Source organism: Eubalaena glacialis, chromosome 1 (genome assembly GCF_028564815.1).
Source record: "Eubalaena glacialis isolate mEubGla1 chromosome 1, mEubGla1.1.hap2.+ XY, whole genome shotgun sequence".
Classification (NCBI taxonomy): domain Eukaryota; kingdom Metazoa; phylum Chordata; class Mammalia; order Artiodactyla; family Balaenidae; genus Eubalaena; species Eubalaena glacialis.
The window spans coordinates 30,449,518-30,476,941 of NC_083716.1; the positions used below are offsets into that span (position 1 = coordinate 30,449,518).

The window sequence follows — 27,424 nt, forward strand, 5'->3', positions numbered from 1 at the left end:
GTAAAATGGGTCTGGGTAGGATAAAGGAGGGTGGAGGCCAAGGAATGTGATGGGACAACCCACTGGTAACTCCCTGACAACCTCTACCGTGGTTGGTCGATGGAATTTAACAAGGAGAAAAAATTTAACAAAGGTTAAATAAAACTTTTTTAATATCTACAAAATACGAGGAAATGTACTAGACAATTTCATACTGAGTTATTCTTTTCATCTTTAAAATAATACTGTGAAGTATATACTAGTTTGCCCAGAGCAAAGAGAATAAGGTCCTACACATAGCAAAGAAACACCCATATACACTCAGAAGCACCCACTGTTAATATTTCACCACATACCTTTCAAAGGAAAAAGACAGTAAGAGGGAAAGGCTAACAAATCCTGTCCACTCTATTACAGATCCCTAAAATTTCACCTGATCAGAATACTTCCTCAGTGAAGAAGCTCCACTTTCATGGCCAGGCTATTTTCTTTTCAGCCCAGGGATATACCATGGCCCTGATCATCAAGTGTCTCCAGTGATCCACCTGTCCCTTTTCTCTTTTGATGTCTTAATTATTATCGAGCTCATCATTCTGCATGGATTTTCTATCTTTCCATTTGTGGAAGAATATGACTTCAACATTTAGCCATGCCAAATCTTTTTAAAACGTCTGTTTTTCAAAAATAGAAGTACTAAAGTATATTTCATTGGAGGGGATGCCACAGACACAGTGTATCTTGATCTCAGGTAGCAAAACATCTGACAAAATATATCATGATGAACTGTAAGATGGTAAAATATGGGCTACAAAGAACTGGTAGGTGGACTCACAATAAAAAGTAATGATAATGGGTAGAAGCAAATTTAGAGAGCATTATGTAACGGAGAACTATGTCCCCATTGACCTTTAAAATTCAACATTTTAAACAATAATTTGGATGCAAACAATGAACACTGAGTATTCATCAAATGTGAACCGACACAAAATCGACAGGATTAATAAATAACAAAAATGATAAAATTACATTTAATATCATTTCTATAATCTGGAATGCTGTGCTGAAAGCAATATGAAGACTAAGAATGAATAAATACAAAGACCTGCTTTGGGTTAATAAAAAAAAAAAAGAATCAAGCAACACAGAATAAAATGTACAATTTGCACAGAAAAAAAAAAAGATCTGAAGGCTTTTACTTCATCTACAAAGTCAATAAAAGCCAAAAGATAGTGATGTGGATGTTTAGAAAGGCAACAGTCTTAGATTACAAAGTCTAGAAAATATACAACACAAGGTATGGTTAAAGGAACTAAAGGTATACTCCTTGCCCAAAAAGGTCTAAATGGAAACATCCCAGCTACCTTTATACCTGAAGATTGGTTGCTCTACAGGATCGGTTGCTTCCATATTTCTTCAGAAGTCAGTTACCAGAACCAACTGGTAGAAATTAAAAGAAAACAAAGTTTACCTCAATATAAAAAAGAACTCTACTTCTAGAGTTCTCCAACGCCATTATCAGGTATTCTGTCTCTAGAATAATTTAAATACAATCTAGACGATGGACTAATACTAGAGAAAGAATTTCTATCTGTAAGGCAGATTGGTCTGGATTAATTTTAAGTGTTCTTCAAACTCTAAATTATGATTCTATTTGTCATACACAACAGACATATATCAAAGGCTTCAAATTTAAAATTATTTTGTGCTACAGCAAATGGCTTTTAAAACTCAACCTTCTTTTTTTCTTAGTTAATGCCTACACGTCATCATGGTTATTTCAAAAGCTGAATAACAGTATCATAAATTTATAATATTATCTATTTCTTACCAAAGCACTAAATTCAATTATGCCTTGTCCAGCACTGTGCTGGTAAATGTTTAGCAACTGGCTTTCCAAGTGTAGTTTGGAGTATTACTTTCATTTACATCAATGATGTCACCAATGTGAGTGATGTGACTTCTTTGTGGAAGTGGATAATCATTTTTGAATGAAAGAATATATTCTCAATTTTTTGAGCTATGCACAATAAATAGCTAAAGACATAGCACTTTTGTAAGTCAGCATTATTAGCATTTCTCCATCACTTTAAGTCTAGAAAATCAATAAGCAATAAATCAAACCCTGATTTATGGCATTTGCTGATCTCTGTGATGTAAATATTCCTACCGTGGCTAATTTCAAGCTACCAACGTGGTGTTATCAATGAACCTGGAGTTGGGAAAAGGACACACAGTAGCCCACCATGACACAGTATTTCAACCATAAAGGTACACTATACTTAAATAACTTCAAGAGCACAGATCATAGTAAAATGAAATAATTAGGAAGTGATGAATTTTAAATATTTATTAACTTTTTATAAATGTCACTTATTTAATAATGAGCTATAATTTAATTTTTAATAATGGATATGTTTAATAATCAGTTTGAAAAATTCCTAAACAGTTAGCTCTTACACCAGTAGAAGATGCTCCAATACACCACCACCGGCTGTTTTGTTAAAATCAGTATCCAAAAAGATCTACACACTGCATTGGTCTTTCATAGGTGCCTGTCACACTGGCTTTGTTTTTGTTTTCCTATCTTGCCATTCATTTGTTAAAGAAACTGGGTTACATGTCCTTTAGAATTTCCCACATTCTCGAGTTTGCTCATTGTACTCTTTAGCATTAATAAGTTTTTATATATAATCTCTGTGCTTCCTAAAAAGTAGTGGTTGATCTAGAGTCTTGATAGAATTGGGGTTTAATTTTTTTATAGCAAGAATATGTCATATATGGTGCTATGAACTTCCTACTGCATCACATCAGATAGCAATAATGTCTGATTATCTCCTTTTTGTAATAATACACATTGATCAGTGGGTTCAGGTACTGTCCATCAGCCTGAACCGTCCACTATAAAGTTCCCTCTCAGTCTTTTACCCAATGGTTTTAGTAGCTTTAGAGGAATACTGCCAAGATATACTATTTCATCAGGGTTTGCAAAATGATGACATTCTAATTCTGGCACTCACTGTGCATTTGTTAGCTGGAATTCTTTTACAGTGAACTTTCCCTCATCAACTATTCTGTGATTCTGAGGTACAGTTTATATAGATAAGACAGAATATTTGATTATTTATTTACCAGTGTCTGAATGAATTGGTTCCATAACCAACATTTTGTTGTTGTTGTTGATTTTAACAAAACAAAAAACCTCAGATTTTCACTTATTTTGTTTCAATCCAGTGCAATAATTATTCTTCTTGAAGCTCAAACTATCTTTGGCCAATGGCAGCCCCTTCAAGGTCCTTTTTACACAAGCCCAAGTTATCCTTGATAGTTCCTTGCTTTGTAGTATGACAGCTTGTCATACTAGACCAGAGCTGGAATCAGCCACTTTTCTCAAGAAGCCCTAGTTCACTTTAGTGAAAAATAGTATTTTAACACGGGCACTATAGGAATTCACTGCTACTTGGTTCGTCACTGTGTCTAAGCCTTTTCAGATCTCATAGTCAATCTCACATTGATTTTTGCAATGAAATGATAATGAAAATACATATTTCCATGCTTTTTTCATCTCATAAGTTATTTAGAAGTGTCTGCCAAATGTATATATATATATTTTTAATTACTTTTAAATTGATTTCCAACTTAATTACACTGTGGTATAAATGAGATCAAGTCTTCAAAATGTGTTGATTTTGTTTCATGGTCTAGTAAATGGTCAATTTTGGTAACTGTTTCATCTGTGCCTAAAAATAATGTATAAGAGCTAAATTTTGGGGTTCTGTGTATGTGTATTCATAAAATCAAGTTTATTAAAGTATTGTTCAAATCACACTACTTACTGTCTGTGCTTAATCACTGAGAAGTATGGATAAAATACCCACTGTGTTTGTGGATTTATTGATTTCTCTAAGTTTGTATATTAATTTTTATATAATTTGTCAAAGTAATGTTATCAGATATTTATATTTAGGATTGTTCTATCTTCCTGGTAAATTGTTACTTTTGCCATTATGAAGTGATCCCTTCTACTGGTGACCCTAAAGGGGATCCCTTCTATTGGCGGGGGAAGGGGGGGACGAACCAAAAGTCTATTTTGTCTGAAAGTAATATAGCTATAGCAACTATATTACTTAGTTAGGTATCTCTTCTTATCCTTTTACTTTCAGACTTTCTGTGTCATCATGTTTCAGGTGTCTCTTGCAAACAGTATACAATTGAATTATGAATTCTTTAATGTCTGTCAAATTGTCAATCAAATTTGACATTCTGTCAATGTCAAACCGTCAAATTTAGTCAATTAACATTATTGTGATTATAGATACATCTGGAAGTATTTCTACCTTTTTATTTTGTGCTTCCTTTCCATTTATCCTACTCTTTGTAGTTTTCTTCTTTTCCTGCTTTCTTCCAGGTTGATGGAGTTCTTCTTCTACTGCTCAGAAAGCTCTATACTATATTCCTAGTCTGTTCTTTATCATTTTATCAATTAACATGAGTACTTGTCTGAATATCTCAAGTTGATCATTATTTGTATCTGTCTCCTAGACAACTGTACAATGGTTTTATTTTACAATCCCTTCATACATACTCTTAGTTTTTGTCTGAAAATATCTTTACATTGCTCCCATTCTTTAATGGATTTTGACTTCTACTGTTACTGTTAAGAAATCTGTTGTCAGTTTGTCACTGATTTGTAAGTGATCTCTCTTTCCTCTCTGATGATTCTCAAGATATTCTATTATGTGTTTGGTGTTCTCAAGTGTCTACTATGTGTTTTAGTTTGTGTTTAGTATTATTTTTCTACTGGGATAACACTATGCTTTTGAATTTTACCAGTTCTATTTACTCAGGGCAGTATCTTCAGATCCATCTTCTAAATCACTAGTTTTCTCTTCACATTTGTCTGTTTTGCATTCTATCCTATCCAATCAGTTTTTTTATTTTTATTTTAATGACTAAAGTTTTATTATAGAAGTCCTATTTATCCTCCACCCTGCCTCTGATCTCCCTGGCCTTATGTTTTTAACAGTTTTGTCGTTCTTCTTCTATTTGTTTTCTTCTTTTATCTTTAATCATTTTTAACATTTCTATTTTATTATTTAATGTTCATTATTATAAATGTGGCATTTACTTTTAAATTAATTTTATAATTAGTTTTAATTATTTAATATTAAATATTTATTATTCAATAGTTCTACTTTGTGAAGTTCCTGAGGATTTAACTCTGCTGTCTCTTATGTCTCTGACTTTTACTTAAAGCACTGTCTTCTTTTGTTGGTGGTGGCGGTGCTGTAACTTTGGGTAGTGAGTTCAACATCCGTGCGCCTTTACCAGTGGGAATTCCATACAGCCAAACTATAAGTATTCCTCTATACAGTGATTCTTCATTAATGTGAATTTTTAAGTTTGAAGTTTTCTGAAGGATGCAGTAAATATAAATATGAAACACAAACCCAGATGAGAGTAAAACAGTAGCTATACAATCTCAGGAAACGTTCCCCCCTCACTCAGAACCCAGGTGAAAACAGACAAGCATCCTTATTTTCTTTCTGTAACTCTGAATAATTTTTTTTCCCTAGTCTACTCTTTGAGTGAGGGTATAACACTTTGAGACTTAAGGCTTTAAGTGGTGAACTCAGTTCCAACTCATCTCTCTCAGGCCCAATGCCTCCACTCTTATTTCCCACAGGGCTATTAAAATCCTCTTAGTTACCAAGAACGTCAACATTAGTAAAACAAAAAATAAATAAAAACTGTAAAGAAAATCGAAATAGGGGAACTTTCTTAAAATTACAGCCCATCCACATAATGGGTTGATATCCAAAACATAATACTACCTGAAACAAGAAAATTACAATCCAATTCATTTTTTTTGTTTGGTTTTTTTTTGGCACAGAAGTGTACAATCAAGTATAGGCTATGGTTCCCAGCCCAACGTTTGACTAGCCCTTATATCAGACAAATTACTTAATTTTATTGTGGCAAAAGTTACCACTTTAAGCCTCAGTTCACTCAAAGTATAAAATGAGGATAACAACAGACCTATTTCATAGACACATTGAACAGATTAATTAAACGATGCATATATAGAAACTTGCCAGTCATGTTAAAAGTCTCAATAAAAGTTAGCTATTATTTAAATAGGCAGTTGAGTTCCTTAAGTTACAAGTTTACACAAGGAATCAAAAGTCCTTATAATACAATAATATTCAAAATGTGCCTTGATCACATATAAAATCCATTTCTACTTGACACTAACATCTACTGCAACTATGTATCCTGGCTTTGCCCATCAATCTCTCACTAATAGTCTAATGTTGTAAACATCCAATAATACAAAGTAAACACAATGCAATTCAACTGTAAAGTGAAAATACAAATATTGAAAAGAATGCAGGATTTCATGAAGTCTATAAAAATACTGAAGCAAGTACTCATCTCAGAGCAAAACCCTTGGGGAATGAAGATCTGGCAGAATCAAACCAGTGAACAACTGAAGAAGGGAAAATCTAACGAGGATGATGACAGAACAGGAATCAAGAAAGGAAATGTCAAGGGCTAAAGAAAAATCTCTTGAGAAACTGTTAAAGCTCTCAACAGTTTTGGTAAAACTGAAGCTCTTGTCTAATCTATATGATAAATACTAAGAAAATCAAAGTAAAGGATGCTATCAGACTATCACACAATTTTAGTGAAAAAAAATTATACCAAGAAAGTACTTATATCATTCTTTGTTAATTCTAAGAATTAGCACAACTGTAATTACAACCTAAATTTTATTAAATATGTGGTAAAATAAACATTTTCATGTCAGAAAATTGTCCCTAACAGGTTTTTTTTCATTAATAACTATGAAACTTTAGTCTCCATTTTAAATAGGTCCACTTTAAGACATATTTTCGAAGTACCAATTTTTTCATTTAACTAAGTTTTCTCATAAATATATATTCCTAAGGGGAGAAAGGCTATCATCTAAACTGTTAACAGTGGTTACATCTGGGAGAGCAGAAAATGAGAGAGGGAAAAGAATTAAGAATTACTATCTTTTTATACATTTACCTCAGTTTGTTTGAATTTGTTACAATAAATGTAGTTATTTTTGTAATTAAAAACAAAATCACTAAAATTTAAAGATACGTTATTGCTTTAGTATAAGAGGCCATTACCATAAATTGGTGTAGGAGAAAGCAAAGGCAAAGAAAACTGACAAACAGATCTTTATTGGACAAAATTACTGTAAGTAGGAAAATGATGAATGGAGAAAAGGGCAACTCTTTAATATACTTCATAGGATAATAAAACAAACAGCACAGAAATTACTTGACGTTGGAAAGATAATCTCACAAATGTTGCAGAATGCCGAGCAACCTCTACTTTTTGGTCTAAGAATAATCTAGAACTACATTGTCCAATACACTAGCCACTATCCACATGCAGTTACTGAGCACTTGAAAAGTGGCCAGTCTAAATTAAGATGTGCTGTGCTTGTAAAATATGTCTCGATTTCAATGACTTGGTATAGAAAATAAAAAGTAAAATGCCTCATTAATATTCTTAAATTGATTATATGTTTAATAATACTATTTTGGATATAATGGATTAAATAAAACACATTGAAAGTAATTCCATCTGTTTATTTTTATATTTTTTAATATGGCTACTAGAGAATTTAAAATTACATACGTGGCTCAGATTTGTGGTCTGTGTTATATTTCTAACAGAACAGCACTAGTCTAAGATCTTGCCATGTCCTTAATGCCACAAGAACACAGTCTGGCTTTTCCTCTTGTGTCTTGCCTGTTTCAGATTTTTTCACTTTCAGCAAAAAGGGAATGTACCAAACCAAGGAATCAACTAAAACATGAATGCATAGATAAGCTTATCTCGGCACAAACAATTTAATTTTCCCAAATTTCATAATGATAAAAAAAATAAAGCATCAAAAGAAGTAAAGTCTACTTATATTTCATAAATCAGAAAATAAGACTGATTGGACGACATTCCCATGTGGTGAAATCTACCCTCGACAAATTTAGGAGCATTTTTTCATGTATGTTTAAAACTGTGCAGGGCCTTAGATTTAGAATCATTTAACAACTGCCTTGTTTTACTAGACTATCAAGAGCATTCTTATTCTCACTGGTCTACTTAGAAGCGGGCAAAACTAAGAAATGCCAACATCCTTCAGTTCGGTAGTGTATATGTGCATCTGTAAGGGAATAAAAGTATCCTAAAAGCAGATTTAGTACGTTTATAATTAAACGTAATATACAAAATATATTAAGTGACATAAGTAAACCAATAGATTTCTGAGCACTGAAATATAATTATACACTTTTAACTTCCAGGCATCCCCTCAGAAAGATTCACTGTCCTTCCCCCCCTAATTTCATAGTCTGGTGAATGGTATCACTATCAACCCAGTAGTTCAAGCCAGAAACCTGGAAGTCATTATCTATGACATTTCAATCAATTAACAAGCCCTGTTCATTCTAATTCTATACTGCTTCCCGTGATTTTCTAAACTACAAGTCAGATTTGGTCATTTCCTTGTTCAAAACTCTTCAGTGGCTCTTTATCACGTACATAAAGTATCTCACATAGCAGATTTGGCCCTACATGATCTAGCTCCATTGCCACCCTAAAACTGCCTAGCTGCCCAGTCTCATCTCCAGCCGCTCCTAATATCAGACTTTAGAGTCCATCGATTCCAACTCCTGATAGTACTAGAAACATGCCCAGCTGCCTTCTCACACCTGTGATTTAAGACACATTATTTTCTCAGTCAGATGTCTGCCTGATACTCTCCTACCTGCCCTTCAAATCTCACCTTAAAGGTTACCTCCTCTAATTTCATCACTGACTCCCCGATATACTACGGTCCTACCCATAAGTTCCCACTACATATCGTTACAAATACCTTCATTAAAACAATTATCATATTGTTTTACAGGTATGTGTTTGCATGTCTGGCTCTCTTCTAAACAGTAAGTTCCTTCAGTGTAGGGTTAGTGTCTTTTTGTCTCATAGTACTGCATTTGGCACTAAATAAATACTATCTGTTAAAACATGGCAAGTGAGACTTCTCAATAGGTGATGCTCTCCCAACCCCCAGTTGAGATTTGGGGTCCCATTCACTCCACAAACATTTATTGAATACCTAGTGTGTGCTAAGTCCCCTCTCAGACACTGGGAACACAGCAATGAACAAAACAAAGTCTGGCCTCATGGAGCTGCTCTCCACTGTAATGGTGGAGATAAAAAATAAACATTTAAATATATATTATAATGTTTGACAGTGGTAAATGTGATGGAGTAAAATGAAGGAGGGACAAGAATACAGAGTGATGGGGTGTGTGGCTATTTTAGAAGGGAAGACCATATGGAAAAGTGGGGAAGACCACTCTGAGGATTTAATACCTGAGTTTATACTTGAGTTGAATCAGTGAATCACAGAAATTATCTGGAAAAGAGAATTCCAGGAAAAAAAGAAGAGCAAGTACAAAAGCTATGAGGCAGGCCAAGCTTGAAATGTTCCAGGAATAACAGGAAACAAGTGCGGTAACAGAGTAAAAAGGGACACCAAAGTTGGTAAGACAGCTAAGGGCCAGAACAAATAGGGACCTGCAGGCCAAGACAAGGTCTTTGAATTTTATTTTGAATGTGTGGGGAAATCACTGGAAGGTTTCAGCAAGAGAATGACATGATCTCACTTAAACTTTGCTAAAGATCATTCTAGCAAAAATGTGAGGAATTGACAATAACGCATAAGAACTGAGGAGGAAAATCTGGAAGTCTAACAACAGACGTGCAGCAAGTCCAGAGTAGTAACAGAGGAGGTCACAAGAAAAGGTTGGATTAATGATATATTCTGAAGGCAAAGCTAACAAAAACTTGGTGGTATGGTTCTACGGGATGTAACGGGAAGAAAGGAGTCACTTTGAGAGTTTTGGTCTGATCAACCTGGGTGATGATGGTTAAATTTACTAAGATAGGGAAGACTGGGGAAGGAAATAAGAAAAGAGGAATCAAGAGTTATGATTTGGACACTTTAAATTTGAATGCCTGTTGGACATTGTACGGTTGTTAAGGAAGCAACTGGAAATGTAAGTCTGAAGCTCAGAGGAGGTGTAAGAATTGGAGATAAAAATTTGGAAGTCATCACCATAAAGATTCAAGCCAAGAACAGAAATAAAACTACCCAGGGAGTGACAGAGAGAGAAAAGGTCGGGGGAACTGAGTCATGGGGGAACTACAACTCTAGAGGTCAGGAAGAGGAGATGCAGCCAAGCACAGGAGATGGAGGAAGAAAATAGGAAGAAAACAGAAGCATTTAGTATCCCAGAAACCAAATGAAGGAAATTTCTTTAAAAGGCAAGAGTAATCCTTTGCATTAAATGTTGAAAAGTCAAGTAGTAAGAACTGAGAATTTTCTACTGGATTTGACAGGATAGAAGTTGTTGGTGACATTGGAATAGTTTCAGTGGAGTTGGGGAGATAAATACCTCACTGGAATGAGGTGAGGAAGAATGATCCAATAGGAAGGGAGAAACTGATGATGAAAATAGGAGATGGGGAGTTTAACTGTAATAAAGGCATATTTACAATAGTTTTTAAATCCTGTAACAAAAAGTTAGCAATTATAAGATTAGAAATTCTATCAATACCAGCTTTGTCATATTATTAGAAACACAAGGGGAGTATTAAATAGAATATGATACTCTGAATTGCTCAAATATTCACCTAAGGACAGTTAAGGTATCTTGAGCCTCAGTATTTCATATATAAATTAAGCTTACATACTCAACATCTTTCTTTAAAGTTATTTTTGCCTTAGCAAATTTCAGGATTTATTAAAGCCTATTGAAAATCAGTCCTTCAGTCATTTGAATTCAGTCTAAGAAACACAAACAAATGAATTCTGCTTCTTTAGCAATGGCCACTATACACATACATACGTTTTTGGAGTATGGGTAATCTTGTGAATGTAGCAGTAAAAATTCATTTACAAACTTTTACAGAGTGTTCAGTGTTCTGCTGACAAAACTAGATTACAAAGTTCTTTTACTTGGCCACTATGGCCTGAAGTCTCCAGGTAGGAAAAAATGGCATTTCTTTAAACAGGCCACCCTTTCTTAAAGGATAATAGATGGCTCAAAGGTCTATAAAAGAGGGGAAATCTAGTTTTAAGAAAAAATTTAATGAAGTGTAAAGCTAACCAAAAAAAGTGATTTTTTTCCCTTAATACAAAAGCATCATGCAATAAACGTAAAAATAAATTTTAAAAAAATCTGTGTTCTCACTTTACAGAGATAAGCACTATAAACATCTTGCTATATATGCTTCTGGATCTTTTTATATTTTTTAAAAAGCTTTGTGAATGAAACTGATCGGCTATGAGCACAGATTCCTGTATAGAAAGACTTTCTAAGCCAGGTTTTTCAAACTCTTATCTGCACTCCAGTTAAAAACATTTCACATCATGACACAGTACACACAGATTCACGTACTTATATGTGACTGAAAAAAGTTTCATAAAATACATATTTACCCTTACTATTCGCACTGCTCTTATTTTTTTTTAATGTTTATTTATTTATTTGTTTTCTTATTAGTCATCCATTTTATACACATCAGTGTATACATGTCAATCCCAATCGCCCAATTCAGCACACCACAACCCCTATCCCCCGCCGCTTTCCCCCCTGGGTGTCCATACATTTGTTCTCTACATCTGTGTCTCAATTTCTGCTCTGCAAACCGGTTCATCTGTACCATTTCCTAGGTTCCACATATATGCGTTAATATACGATATTTGTTTTTCTCTTTCTGACTTAACTTCACTCTGTATGATACTCTCTAGATGCATCCACGTCTCTACAAATGACCCAATTTCGTTCCTTTTTATGGCTGAGTAATATTCCATTGTATATATGTACCACATCTTTAGCCATTCGTCTGTCGATGGACATTTAGGTTGCTTCCATGACCTGGCTATTGTAAACAGTGCTGCAATGAACATTGGGGTGCATCTGTCCTTTTGAATTATTGTTTTCTCTGGGTATATGCCCAGTAGTGGGATTACTGGGTCATATGGTAATTCTATTTTTAGTTCTTTAAGGAACCTACAGACTGTTCTCCATAGTGGCTGTATCAATTTACATTCCCACCAACAGTGCAAGAGGGTGCCCTTTTCTCCACACCCTCTCCAGCATTTGTTGTTTGTAGATTTCCTAATGATGCCCATTCTAACTGGTGTGAGGTGATACCTCATTGTAGTTTTGGTTTGCATTTCTCTAATAATTAGTGATGTTGAGCAGCTTTTCATGTGCTTCTTGGCCATCTGGATGTCTTCTTTGGAGAAATGTCTATTTAGGTCTTCTGCCCATTTTTGGATTGGGTTGTTTTTTTTTTAATATTGAGCTGCATGAGCTGTTTATATATTTTGGAGATTAATCCTTTGTCCGATGATTCATTTGCAAATATTCTCTCCCATTCTGAGGGTTGTCTTTTCGTCTTCTTTATGGTTTCCTTTGCTGTGCAAAAGCTTTTAAGTTTCATTAGGTCCCATTTGCTTATTTTTGTTTTTATTTCCATTACTCTAGGAGGTGGATCAAAAAAGATCTTGCTGTGATTTAGGTCAAAGAGTGTTCTTCCTATGTTTTCCTCTGAGAGTTTTATAGTGCCCAGTCTTATATTTAGGTCTCTAATCCATTTTGAGTTTATTTTTGTGTATGGTATTAGGGAGTGCTCTAATTTCATTCTTTTACATGTAGCTGTCCAGTTTTCCCAGCACCACTTATTGAAGAGACTGTCTTTTCTCCATTGTATATCCTTGCCTCCTTTGTCATAGATTAGTTGACCATAGGTGCGTGGGTTTATCTCTGGGCTTTCTATCCTGTTCCATTGATCTATATTTCTGTTTTTGTGCCAGTACCATAGTGTCTTGATTACTGTAGCTTTGTAGTATAGTCTGAAGTCAGGGAGTCTGATTCCTCCAGCTCCATTATTTTCCCTCAAGACTGCTTTGGCTATTCGGGGTCTTTTGTGACTCCATACAAATTTTAAGATTTTTTTTGTTCTAGTTCTGTAAAAAATGCCATTGGTAATTTGATAGGGATTGCACTGATTCAGTAGATTGCTTTGGGTAGTATAGTCATTTTCACAATATTGATTCTTCCAATCCAAGAACACGGTATATCTCTCCATCGGTTGGTATCATCTTTAATTACGTTCATCAGTGTCTTATAGCTTTCTGCATACAGGTCTTTTGTCTCCCTAGGTAGGTTTATTCCTAGGTATTTCATTCTTTTTGTTGCAGTGGTAAATGGGAGTGTTTCCTTAATTTCTTTTTCAGATTTTTCATCATTAGTGTATAGGAATGCAAGAGATTTCTGTGCATTAATTTTGTATCCTGCAAGTTTACCAAATTAATTGATTGGCTCTAGTAGTTTTCTGGTGGCGTCTTTAGGATTCTCTATGTATAGTATCATGTCATCTGCAAACAGTGACAGTTTTACTTCTTCTTTTCCAATTTGTATTCCTTTTATTCCTTTTTCTTCCCTGATTGCCATGGCTAGGACTTCCAAAACTACGTTGAATAACAGTGGTGAGAGTGGACATCCTTGTCTTGTTCCTGATCTCAGAGGAAATGCTTTCAGTTTTTCACCATTGAGAATGATGTTTGCTGTGGGTTTGTCGTACATGGCCTTTATTATGTTGAGGTAGGTTCCCTCTATGCCCACTTTCTGGAGAGTTTTTATCATAAATGGGTGTTGAATTTTGTCAAAAGCTTTTTCTGCACCTACTGAGATGATCATATGGTTTTTATTCTTCAATTTGTTAATACGGTGTATCACATTGATTGATTTGTGTATATTGAAGAATCCTTGCATCCCTGGGTTAAATCCCACTTGATCATGGTGTATGATCCTTTTACTGTGTTGTTGGATTCTGTTTGCTAGTATTCTGCTGAGGATTTTTGCATCTATATTCATCAGTGATACTGGTCTGTAATTTTCTTTGTTTGTAGTATCTTTGTCTGGTTTTGGTATCAGGGTGATGGTGGCCTCATAGAATGAGTTTGGGAGTGTTCCTTCCTCTGCAATTTTTTGGAAGAGTTTGTGAAGGATGGGTGTTAGCTCTTCTCTAAATGTTTGATAGAATTCACCTGTCAAGCCATCTGGTCCTGGACTTTTGTTTGTTGGAAGATTTTTAATCACAGTTTCAATTTCATTACTTGTGATTGGTCTGTTCATATTTTCTATTTCTTCCTGGTTCAGTCTTGGAAGGTTATACCTTTCTAAGAATTTGTCCATTTCTTCCAGGTTGTCCATTTTATTGGCATAGAGTTGCCTGTAGTAGTCTCTTAGGATGCTTTGTATTTCTGCGGTGTCTGTCGTAACCTCTCCTTTTTCATTTCTAATTTTATTGATTTGAGCCCTCTCCCTCTTTTTCTTGATGAGTCTGGCTAATGGTTTATCAATTTTGTTTATCTTCTCAAAGAACCAGCTTTTAGTTTATTAATCTTTGCTACTGTTTGTTTCTACTTTTCTGCTCTGATCTTTATGATTTCTTTCCTTCTGCTAACTTTGGGTTTTATTTGTTCTTCTTTCTATAGTTCCTTTAGGTGTAAGGTTAGATTGTTTGAGATTTTTCTTGTTTCTTGAGGTAGGCTTGTAGAGCTATAAACATCCCTCTTAGAACTGCTTTTGCTGCATCCCACAGGTTTTGGATCATTGTGCTTTCATTGTCATTTGTCTCTAGGTATTTTTTGATTTCCTCTTTGACTTCTTCAGTGATCTCTTGGTTATTTAGTAACATATTGTTTAGCCTCCGTGTGTTTGTGTTTTGTACGTTTTTTTCCCTGTAATTCATTTCTAATCTCATAGCATTGTGGTCAGAAAAGATGCTTGATATGATTTCAATTTTCTTAAATTTACTGAGGCTTGATTTGTGACCCAAGATGTGATCCATCCTGGAGAATGTTCTGTGCGCACTTGAGAAGAAACTGTAATCTGCTGTTTTTGGATGGAATGGTCTATAAATATCAGTTAGATCTATCTGGTCTATTATGTCATTTACAGCTTGTATTTCCTTATTAATTTTCTGTTTGGATGATCTTTCCATTGGTGTAAGTGAGGTGTTAAAGTCCCCCACTATTACTGTGTTACTGTCGATTTCCTCTTTTAGAGCTGTTAGCAGTTGCCTTATGTATTGAGGTGCTCCTATGTTGGGTGTATATATATTTATAATTGCTATATCTTCTTCTTGGATTTATCCCTTGATCATTACGTAGTGTCCTTCCTTGTCTCTTGTAACATTCTTTATTTTAAAGTCTATTTTATCGACATGAGTATTGCTACTCCAGCTTTCTTTTGATTTCCATTTGCATGGAATATCTTTTCCCATCCTCTCACTTTCAGTCTGTACGTGTCCCTAGGTCTGAAGCGGGTCTCTTGTAGACAGCATATATATGGGCCTTCTTTTTGTATCCATTCAGTGAGCCTGTGTCTTTTGGTTGGAGCATTTAATCCATTCATGTTTAAGGTAATTATCGATAGGTATGTTCCTATGACCATTTTCTTAATTGTTTTGTGTTTGTTTTTGTAGGTCTTTTTCTTCTCTTGTGTTTCCCACTTAGAGAAGTTCCTTAAGCATTTGTTGTAGAGCTGGTTTGGTGGTGCTGAATTCTCTTAGCTTTTGTTTGTCTGTAAAGCTTTTGATTTCTCCATCGAATCTGAATAAGATCCTTGCTGGGTAGAGTAATCTTGGTTGTAGGTTCTTCCCTTTCATCTTTAAGTATATCATGCCACTCCCTTCTGGCTTGTAGAGTTTCTGCTGAGAAATCAGCTGTTAACCTTATGGGAGTTCCCTTGTGTATTGTCGTTTTTCCCTTGCTGCTTTCAATAATTTTTCTTTGTCCTTAATTTTTGCCAATTTGATTACTATGTGTCTCGGCATGTTTCTCCTTGGGTTTATCCTGTATGGGACTCTCTGCACTTCCTGGACTTGGGTGGCTATTTCCTTTCCCATGTTAGGGAAGTTTTCGACTATAATCTCTTTGAATATTTTCTTGGGTCCTTTCTCTCTCTTCTCCTTCTGGGACCCCAATAATGCGAATGTTGTTGCGTTTAATGTTGTCCCAGAGGTCTCTTAGGCTGTCTTCATTTCTTTTCATTCTTTTTTCTTTATTCTGTTCCACAGCAGTGAATTCCACCATTCTGTCTTCCAGGTCACTTATCCGTTCTTCTGCCTCAGTTATTCTGCTATTGATTCCTTCTAGTGTAGTTTTCATTTCCGTTCTTGTATTGTTCATCTCTGTTTGTTTGTTCTTTAATTCTTCTAGGTCTTTGTTAAACATTTCTTGCCTCTTCTTGATCTTTGCCTCCATTCTTTTTCCAAGGTCCTGGATCATCTTCACTATCATTATTCTGAATTCTTTTTCTGGAATATTGCCTATCTCCATTACATTTAGTTGTTTTTCTGGGGTTTTGTCTTGTTCCTTCATCTGGTACATAGCCCTCTGCCTTTTCATCTTGTCTATCTTTCTGTGAATGTGGTTTCTGTTCCACAGGCTCCAGGATTGTAGTTCTTCTTGCTTCTGCCGTCTGCCCTCTGGTGGATGAGGCTATCGAAGAGGCTTGTGCAAGTTTCCTGATGGCAGGGACTGGTGGTGGGTAGAGCTGGCTGTTGCTCTGGTGGGCAGAGCTCAGTAAAACTTTAATCCTCTTCTCTGCTGATGGGTGGGGCTGGGTTCCCTCCCTGTTGGTCATTTGGCCTGAGGTGACCCAACACTGGAGCCTACCTGGGCTCTTTGGTGGGGCTAATGGCAGACTCTGGGAGGGCTCACGCCAAGGAGTACTTCCCAGAACTTCTGCTGCCAGTGTCCTTGTCCCTTGGTGAGAAACAGCTGCCCTCCACCTCTGCAGGAGACCCTCCAACACTAGCAAGTAGGTCTGGTTCAGTCTCCTTTGGGGTCACTGCTCCTTCCCCTGGGTCCCGATAGGAGACTACTACTTTGTGTGTGCCCTCCAAGAGTGGAGTCTCTGTTTCCCCTAGTTCTGCCGAAGTCCTGCAGTCAAATACTGCTAGCCTTCAAAGTCTGATTCTCTAGGAATTCCTCCTCCCATTGCCACACCCCCAGGTTGGGAAGCCTGACGTGTGGCTCAGAACCTTCACTCCAGTGGGTGGACTTCTGTGGTATAAGTGTTCTCCAGTTTGTAAGTCACCCACCCAGCAGTTATGGGATTTGATTTTATTGTGATAGTGCCCCTCCTACCGTCTCATTGAGGCTTCTCCTTTGTCTTTGCATGTGGGGTATCTTTTTTGGTGAGTTCCAGTGTCTTCCTGTCGATGACTGTTCCCGCACTGCTCTTATTTTTTAAAATCTATTCCATTTCACTTTTTTAATGTAAAAAAATTTAGATTCTTATAACTTAAAATCGATTTATTCACTAAGTTGTTTCACTTGATTGAAAAACTATTCTAAAACAGCATATTCAATGTCAGAAATTTTCACAGCAGGGATAGAAAACATGCTCTATTTCAACTGATTTGCAATTCTGGCTGTGGAGCAAGATACAAAAAAAGTAAAACATGAGTAAAAAATTAGCCGATTATATCACCTGACCAGAAGTCTTTAGTAAAATAATAAAATGAGGGATATACCCAATCTTTCCACACTTTCAAGTTCCTGCACTCCCAGTGTCAAGCACATTTCTACAAACAAGAAACCAAGAAATGTCCTCCCTTTGCAAAAGGGCTTCACTTAAAAAACAAAAAACAAAACCTGATCCAAACACAACAAAGAGACACTTGTGTGTGATATAATAACATGATAAATTATACTTGGACAGCAAAGAAATGGTTTCATATTTTAAAAACTATAAAATCTGTAAATGAACCACAACTGATTCTGCTGTAGTTTTCTTAATGCATCCTTCCATAAATGCACTTGCACTAGTTAATACAATGAAATATTTCGCACTTGAAAACACAAAATAATTTCTACATCCACTTGGAGGTTTATTCTTACTTCCATTCAAACCAGGTTTATAAAATATATGCTGTGATTTAAATTAACAGAATAAAGACAATAATGTGTGACATTAGTGAATCTAGGCCTTCTCTTTAACATACCTGGACTGAAGAGAAAAAAGTTTTAAACCAGGTAGACATTCATTTAGAGGCCCTTACTCAAAGGTAAACAGATTCACTAATGGGAAGCAAATGAGGAGTCAAACAGCCCTATTCAAACTGCTAAACTGGCCACTTGTTGAGTGACACATCAAGGCCTTATTCATTGTGAAAGAATGTTTTCTCACCTCACAGACAACACAACTATATTACGACCTCAGTTTACTATTTTTTAGCAGAGTACAGGATTTTTATTGTCTCTGTCTCTTCACCACCTGTCACTTCTTGCCACTCTAAGCATTTTTATTTCTTTGAATCTAACGGGTACTGTAAATTCCAGTGTGTTCAAATGATATACAAAATAAGAATAAAAAGGCTTCTCAGTAAGGATCTGAGATGCTTCTTATTTGAGCAAAGTTTATGAACTTTAATATATGAACTTTATGATACCTATTTTGGCCACTTACCAAATCTTATGTAGCTTACTTGATGACATTCGAAATAGTTAACACCCTCACTGAAGCCTCCCAACAACCCTACAAAGTGAGATTATTACCAGTCCAATTCTACAGATGAGAAAATGAGGCATAGAATGTTAAATAATATGTCGAAGGCCAAGGACCTAGAAAGTGCCTGATTCTAATCTAGATAATATAACTCCAGCGTTTGTGCTCGTAACTGCCTTACGGCAATATGAATACAACAGTGTTTAATGTCCTCCACTTTAATATCTTACAGTGCTCTGGGAAAGAAAAATATTAGGAATAACTGCATCAATTAGTTGATGTCTCGGAAATGAGAAACCTTAACCGCCCTCCTTTCTCTTCAAAAGCTGCCCCAAAAGACGTAATGGAGCCATGGAAGTGAAAAGCCAGAGGAACACCAGTGGGTCAACAAAACTGATCAGAAAGTTTTCAGGGGTCTAACCTTGTCTAGGATTACACTGTGCCTGTCCTATAGTGAATCCAAACCCAATACTGCCCATTGCCATTTGAAGACCTACTTGCCTAGGATGGTTTTGGACTGTTCCTTTTGAGATACAGCCCTAAATGATCTCTGAATGCTTGCTGCATGTTGTATATTTCAATAAATATTCTTTGAGAAAATATGGGTTAGGTATTTTCAACTCCCTACTGCCATACCAAACTGTTAGCTTGTCTGACTCCAATTATACCTTGAACTCCTTGAAAGTAAGAAATGCCTTATCATTTTTAAATCCTCAATGCACAACACCATTCCTGGCACATGGATGTCATTCAATAAATGTTTGGTAAAAAAATGAGGATAAAAACAAATGTTCCTAACACAAAGTAATATCAACTTTCTCCTTAACTTGAGACTGTGAATAGATGAAAGGTATGTGTATTCTTGATCAAAGTTAAGAATTCTTTACCGTTGTGTATTTTTTTTTATTTCAACTCATTAGCTATTTTCCTACTAATATAGACCCTTCTTAACTTGTATATGTGACACATGATATAAATATATTTACAGAAAGAGGCCTTATGTGCAAACTAATGGTGAGAGCAAAATCAAACTATAGCCAGATTAAAGGCCTGTCCCCTGTACCTGGTTCACTCTTGAAAACCGCAATGTCCTGCCACCATTAAAGAAATGATGCTCTACATTTTTAAGTATTACCCATTTTTACAGGTAGATACAGAGACATATCCCAATCACAAGAAATACTGGAAAGCACTAAGACTATGAATATTTCTGAGATTATAAAAAATCTTATAGTATATTGGATTTTTAAAACTACAGAGTATTTGTCCTGCACTAAAGAAGTCAATGAGTGGAAGCACTGTGCCAAGTGCTCATATATTATCTCATTTAACCATCATAACAACTCCTTGAGGTATGTATAGTTATTATTACCATTTTACAGATAAGGTAACTAAACCTCTAGGTCACACAACTAGCTAATAAGTGTAGGAGCCATAAGTGAAACCAAGTTTTGACTGCTTACAAGTATGCCTCCCATAGTATATCCTCAACAGAACAACTCTGAATTTTCTGAATCATAGATGCCTAACTTTAACACTGTGCTAACATACCATGGTTATTGTTAACTTCATCACTTTGAGAAGTAAAATTGTTTACCTTTATGAGCTCCACACATACCATCCCACCTTAACCACTGAAATGTTGAATCACAGGGGGGCTGTTTATCACTAACTTTCCCTTCTCTGAAAATTAGACTTTGCCCCTCCTATACCAGGAAAACACTGTTGGCACCCACCACACTGTTCTGTATAAAACTTGCCACAGCTATTAGTGGTGCTGGTCACTACCTCAGATAACTCTGGAGTCTTAGAAGACTTGAACTCTCTAACACAGTTTCTAAAATATCCACCACTATAAATGCTGAGTAAAAACGTCTGGGAAAAACAAGGAAATTATGTGATTAAATACAGTAAGTTTCTCTCTGCATGGACCAGCTCTTTGAGAAGATCAATTGTATGCTATTTTTGTTCCAGAAGAACAAGAAAGCCAGTTTGCAGATTTTATTTGTTTATATGCCAACAGGCTAAACATCAAAATTGAAGGTATCAAACTGCTTCTGTTTTTCTCAACACTCAAAAACGACCAGGGAAGAGAATTGTATTTGTCATGACTTAGATATTATTTAGATATTGTTTCCTTTTCCCCTTTTCTGACTTACTTTCACCCAAAATCTCAATGAATGTGGAATCATGCATGGGCCATGACTGGTGGTATTTATTAAAGCAAACCAAGGATCTTTTCTTCTACTCTCCCTCTCAAAAGAGGAAGAAGATTTGGAGGTTCTGCAGAAACATATCAAGACTTACTGGATACACTTCAAGTCTTCCCTTGCCCTCACCCTCCACATTCAATCGACAAATTCCACTGATCTTCATACCTGATTATCTCTTTAATCTGTCTAGTTTTCCCTATCCTAATGCTACCCCAGGGTAAACCAACACACACAAATGCCTAGATAGTATTAAAACTGGTCTCTCTGTTTAGCTTCCTGTCCGCTCATTCCTCACCTTGCATCTAGAATGACTCTTTTAAAACAATTAGCCACTCAGACATCCCCCTCCCTAAAACCTTTCACTACCTTCCCATTATTCTTATGAGAAAATCAACTTTTTAAACATGGCTTACAAGACTCTTTCTAACCTAGCTCCAATCAATTTCTCTTATCTTTTGTCACTTTTGTCCTTATATGCTATAAGATCACATCAAACTTCTCTCAGATTCTTGAATTCTCCATGTTGTTTCTTTTGTGGATTTTTTTTTCATCTTAGCTCCTACAGAGTCTCTTTCCTCTGCCTAGTCTACCCTCCTACAGCCTCCTAATCACCTTCACCTAACTAATTTCAATATAACCTGTAAGTCTCCATCATAGCCCTTTCTTTGAGAGCGTTACCTAATCACTCTAGATTAGAGTGGGTGCCTCTGCCATATACTTCTTCTATTTCAGCTCTTATATTTAATTATAATTACTTCTTTAATTATCTGGTCTTCCCCCACTGAACTATATGCTCATTAGAGGAGGGATTGTATCTTCATGCTTATCACTGTAACCCAACACTGGGCACATAGCATATACTCATTTTTTTCTGAATGAATGAACGAACACATGAACAAAAATAATTTGGGGATAGAAACTGAAAGGGACAAATTTAAATGGTATTCTTATCAACAAAAATACCATATCAAAATCATCAAAATCACATCCTCAAGTAAGTAAGTGGGACTTCTGGATTCTGCCTAGGATGTAGAAAGCTGGAGAATGTCCTTCCCACCCTTAAAACAAACAAAATAAAACGTGGACAATGTGCAAAATCGCATATTTTTCTGAACTCATCAGGTAAATTAACAAGCTGATTCTAAAATGGATATAGAGAGGCAAAGGAATTAGAATAGCCAAAACAATTTTGAAAAAAAGAACAAGGCTAGAAAATTCATACTACCTGGTTTCAAACCTACTGTGAAGTACGGTAATCAAGCCAATGTAGTATTGGAGAAAGGGTAGAAACATAGATCAATAGAATGGGTGGGGGCGGGAGAAGAGTCCAGAAATAGACGCAAACATATATGATCAACTGATTTTCAACAAAGGTACAGAGGCAATTCAATGGAAAAAGGACAGTCTTTCCAATAAATGGTGCTGAGATAATTACAAATTCATATGCAGCAAAAACAAAAGGATAAATTTTATCCATACGGCATACCATATACAATAACTAGCTCAAAATGAATTATAGACCTAAATATAAAACCTAAAACTATAACACTACTATAAGAAAATATAGGAGAAAAAAATCTCTGTGACTCTGGGTTCAGCAAAGATTTCTTAAATACAACACAACAAGCATGATTCATAACATTTAAAAAAATTAATCAATAAACTGGACTTCAGCGAAATTAAGACCTTCTGCTCTTCAAAGACACTGTTAAAAGAGAATGAAAAGACAAACCACAAACGGAGAGAAAATATTTGCAAACTGCATATCCGATAAAGAACTTTTATCCAGAATACATACTGAACTCTTAAAACCTGATATCCGAAAACAAACAACAATTTGAACAATACTTCACCAAAGAACATATAAAGACCAAAAAATGCTCAACATCATATATCAGTAGGGAAATACAATTCCATTTATATGACTTCTGGAAAAGGCAAAACTTTAAGGACAGAAAATGTATCTGTAGTTGCCAGAAGCTCAGGTTCAAGTAAGGGGTTGACTACAAAGGGGCACAAGGGAATTTTTTGGATCGATGAACTGTTCTGTATCTTAACTGTGTGGGAGTTATATGACTATGCTTTTGTCAAAATTCACAGACTGTACTCTAAGAAAAGTGAACTTTATATAAATTATATCTTAATTTTTTAAATGAAAAATAATCACATTCTCTAGAAATTCCTATCAAATCATAGCTGACCCCACTGACTCTTTAATTTCTGATTCTTGCCTTTAAAATATACCTATTTTATACAGTGAGTAAGCAGTACAGCCTCAGTGATGTTATATTTGCATGACTAAAGATCAATTTCTCTCTTAGAATTTCAGGCTATAGTCTTTCCTAATTTAATTGTGCAGTCATTACTTAAAAATTCCATTGTCTTCTCAACTTCGCATGAGTAAAGACTATAAAACTTGGTCTCCTTTGACTGTCAACTCTATTATTTACTCCATATATAACCAAAACACAATTCTATGCATTGCATTCAGGGAGATATATAAATCTGGATATTCTGATTCTGAACAACCTTAGAAAAGAAAGGAGTATTCTAAGATACTCTGGCAATTCCAAATGACATTGGCACATGAATATATAATAATTTTTTCTAAAACATCTTTTTTCATAATTCCTTGCTCAAAAACCTTAGTGACTCACTAGAGTCACTAAACTTAGCTGGCATTCAAGGTTCTCCATGATTTGGTGTCAATCTGCTGTTCCAATCATATTTCTACCACTCTCAGACACAAATCCTCCATTCTGTACCAAATGGCCTCATGATCTGTTCATTCCAAATTCTGAAATATTCTCTGTGAATTATCTCAGCTTAAACACTCCTAGTTACTATTCATTCAAAAGACTTATATCTTTATTTGAAGACACATTGATTTTACCCTTCTGTGAATTCATGTACATTCATTACCTATGGTATTCATTTGTCATTATAAACAACCTTATATTCCTGTTTTACTTATGAATGTCATTCTCATACTCTGTAAGTCTCTTGAGGGCAGATACTGTTTCTCAAATGCTTCCTGTATCCTCAGGAACACAAAAGGTACTCAACAAATATTTAGAGAAAAAAATTAATGTGGAAGTTAATTATAAATTAATTTTTTTTTTTCACACACACTGTATTTTATTTTTACAAGAGATAAATAGACTGACACCAAGCATTGTACATGGATGACCACAACAAAAGCAACAATGATTGCAATTACCAAACATGAAATTAAATCCCTTTAATTTCAGATTAATTTAATTTAAAATACTTACACAACGTTCTGGAAAAGCTTACTTTATAGCTTGAGAAGCTAAGGCTAGGGGCACTAGACTTTGCTCCCTGAGATCTGCTGCTATATCACATTCATCTTCGTATTTCCAGAGTTGAATACAATGTCTGACACGTGAAAAACGCTCAAATATTGAAATATTTAACTAAATTTCACTTTCTAAGGCCACAAAGTAGGAAATGGAACCCTGGAGTTCTATCCCAATCCTCCCAAGATTATATTAGTGCTTTGAAATGTTCTCTAATTTCTCATATTTCTTCAGATTCTCCCTGAACAGACTACAAACATCAAAAAGACAAAACTGTGCTTTCTCCCCTCTTTAAAGCTCACAGAGCAATTATCACAGGACATGCACAGTAGGCAGGCAATATTTCCATCAGATTTCTTAAAAGTAACAGAAAGGCAGCTTATATATACTTCTCTGCCCCATGAAAAAACATACCAGTTATTACTCTTCTTACTAGGAAGATTTATTTTTCATCATCTTTAGCACAAATTCTAGAATGCTATCTGCCAGGTCCCATGCCCCAATAAATATGCATCCACAAGCAATTATGGAAATAGATAGCTTATGCGGAGGGGGCACTCTTTGGTCAGGTCCCAATGCTGGCCTGTGGTTAGGCGGAAGCGTAAGTGGGGGTGGGGGGGTGGGGGGTGGCCCTGTGATAAATCACTGCCCACTCTGCTTAGGGGTATTTATCACAGCCCGCTGTCAGGTAAATCACTGGAAAAACACCTCTTCGGTAATTAATGTGAAGTGACGGATGGACAGCCCCTGGGCCCATTAATCAGGAACATCAGCAGCCTACTGAGATTATGAATGTCAGGATGCATAAACTGCCAGTGGATCAATAGGCCCAGGAATTCATCCAAGGCTCTCATTTCCGAGGCATCTCCGGTACATTAGGCTCCCTCGACCCCTCCCCCAATCTAAAATGAAAAGCAAGGCTTCAGAACAAAGAGCAAGAGCTGAGGTCTAAAGTGACCACTGCAAGAAAACAGTCAAGGAACCTGGCCATGGCTAGGGAAGTCACCAGGACAGGTAACATGGGCACAGAGCTATACTGACCAAGAGGCTCTCAGAACTCTCAGTGCACTGGAAAAGCAGGAAGATAACAGTTAACATTCAATACTCAGAGCCTGATTATCCATTTTAGGGGTAATCCAGCTTCTTGCTTCTAATCTTTTACCCTTTTTCCTGTCCACATTTTCTTTTCTTTCATATTGGCACCACTAATACAGAGTAGAGAGAAATAAGCAATTTCTGCTCTCTAACAACCTAGGTAAAAATTTCAATTTTAGAGGAAAAAGAATCTGTACAAAATAAAATCATTGAATTATCCTTGAATTTAATTTAGCCTCATCCCTCATTACCATGACGAACTGGGAATTGCCAGCAGAAGTACCCATAGTGTTTACAATTGAGAAAAAGGTGGTCTTCCTGATTCATTAGCATTTACAAAGCCGCCTGCCAATATACGACATGGGTTAAAGGCTAAACTGTGTGGTAGGATTCCAGAGAAATTAAATCAGCTCTTAATTCTATTTCTTCTCCAAGTCAAACAAAACATTCTCCATCAAAAGAGTCTGCTCAACTTGTAAAACAGAATAGACCTGAAAGAGAATTACGGTTTGCTCGTCACCCAAAGTTTAGCCAAATTTTGTATGGGAGAGTCGGCTGTGCTTCAGCCTCGTATTGAACACACTCTAGGCTGGCAGTGGCGGGAATGAGACTGCACTTGCTGTCACATCCCGCCAAACCCCAGCGCAGTGCTCTGTGGTCAGACTAAGGCCAGGGCTGCAAGCGTTGGTTAGAAAGTGTCTCAGAGTTACGGCTGCCTGTTCCACTAAATCTCATTTCATCCTACTGATGGATGGATGGACAGATGGCTGCTTGGTGAAAGCAGCATTATCAAGCAGCTTCTATGGAGCCTCTGAATGATGGATAGCCCTCTTTCTACTTTCTCCAAACCACCATCGATCCAAGCCGTATTTCAATGGTCAGAAGCCCAGTAATATTAAGACACGCAATCAGGTTAAGTTACTTGCAGTGTAAACCTTTAGAACAGAAATTCTAACACCTCTGCTTTGCTGTCAGGAACTAGGCTGAAAATGTTACAGTCCTTTCTTTCTAGATGCTAACCCAATGAATTCCAACAGCTCAAGGCCCAAAGGGAAGAGCTGGGCTCCATTCCTAGGAGCACTTGAAAAGCTAACTTGCCTGCCAAATTTTTTACTAGCCAGTTCTGTGAAATGAATTCTGCAGTTGTAGTGAGCAGATCTGTGACTATGCGTATCCAGTGGAGTGTGAAGCTATTAGAAGCATACAAACCATGCAGAGTTTGTCAGTGATATATAATCACTAGCCTCAAATGTGTGGCGCCCTGGATGTACCAAGTAGGCATGACTACCAACATCAAGGAGGGTGATTAAAACCAGGACAGATTAAAATTTTGTCTTTTGCACATAATCCTAAAATGCTGTTTCTATCTAGTTCGCCTGCTGGCTTCTACTCTCTTGTGTACATATCAAATCATAAGTACTAATCCTTGCCTGTTTTCACAAGTACACTTCTGCATCCACTTGTCTGTCACCTTCTAGACACTTATCTCAGCTTGTTTATTTGGACTACATGCCCTCTTTGTTCCTTCCATGTTATCCTGTGCCCTCAGACTCATACAACTGGACTCTATATCAAAGTTACTTCCATTCATGTGGTTAAAGAAATGGACTCTGAATCCAGCTTTGTGATATAGATTCCTAGACCCCACATGCCCTCTCTTTCTAAGCTCATGCATCCCCAGATGACTTCTCTAAATGCTTCACTACCAACTATACCCCAAATCAGCTTGGCTTGGCTCCTGGTCCTGCCCTTCTTGACTGACTCGCTGTCACTCTGAGCCAATGTTCAGAGAATTTGTTTGTATTTGTTTTGGGGGTTAGAAAAATGTCTCAGTGGAGTGGCAATTGTCGTTCTTCTTGCCATAATGGTAGTTTACTTTAATACTTTAATATTTGTGCCTTAACAACACCTATAGTTCTATTCCTAGCAAAAAGAAAAAGAAAAAAAAATCATGTGCTATTTTTATAAGATATTGCTTAATTATAATGTCTTATCAAGAATAGCACTGTCCTTCACATAAACATTAAAGAATTTTTACAGGATCTTAAATTACATTATTGAAAAAGATTGTATAGGTCAGAATTCAAATAAGGAAATTGAGGATCTGAGCTTGTAATGTGCATGGTTAGATAGATACTAAGTAGCAAAGCAAGACTGGAACCTAGATTTCAATTAAAAG

General features: G+C 36.1%; 1 protein-coding gene across 4 annotated transcripts in view; it reads right to left on the reverse strand.

The window, feature by feature from the left end:
- The window catches only part of R3HCC1L (R3H domain and coiled-coil containing 1 like), a 91,122-nt gene that overhangs the window by 35,637 nt on the left and 28,061 nt on the right, over positions 1-27,424 (reverse strand). The window contains exon 2 of one of the 4 annotated variants that reach the window (XM_061194651.1): positions 1,349-1,416. The exons of the other annotated variants lie outside the window; for them this stretch is intronic. The gene's annotated coding sequence lies outside the window, so the exon portion shown is untranslated. The remainder of the gene's footprint in view (positions 1-1,348; positions 1,417-27,424) is intronic. 4 annotated transcript variants of the gene reach the window in all.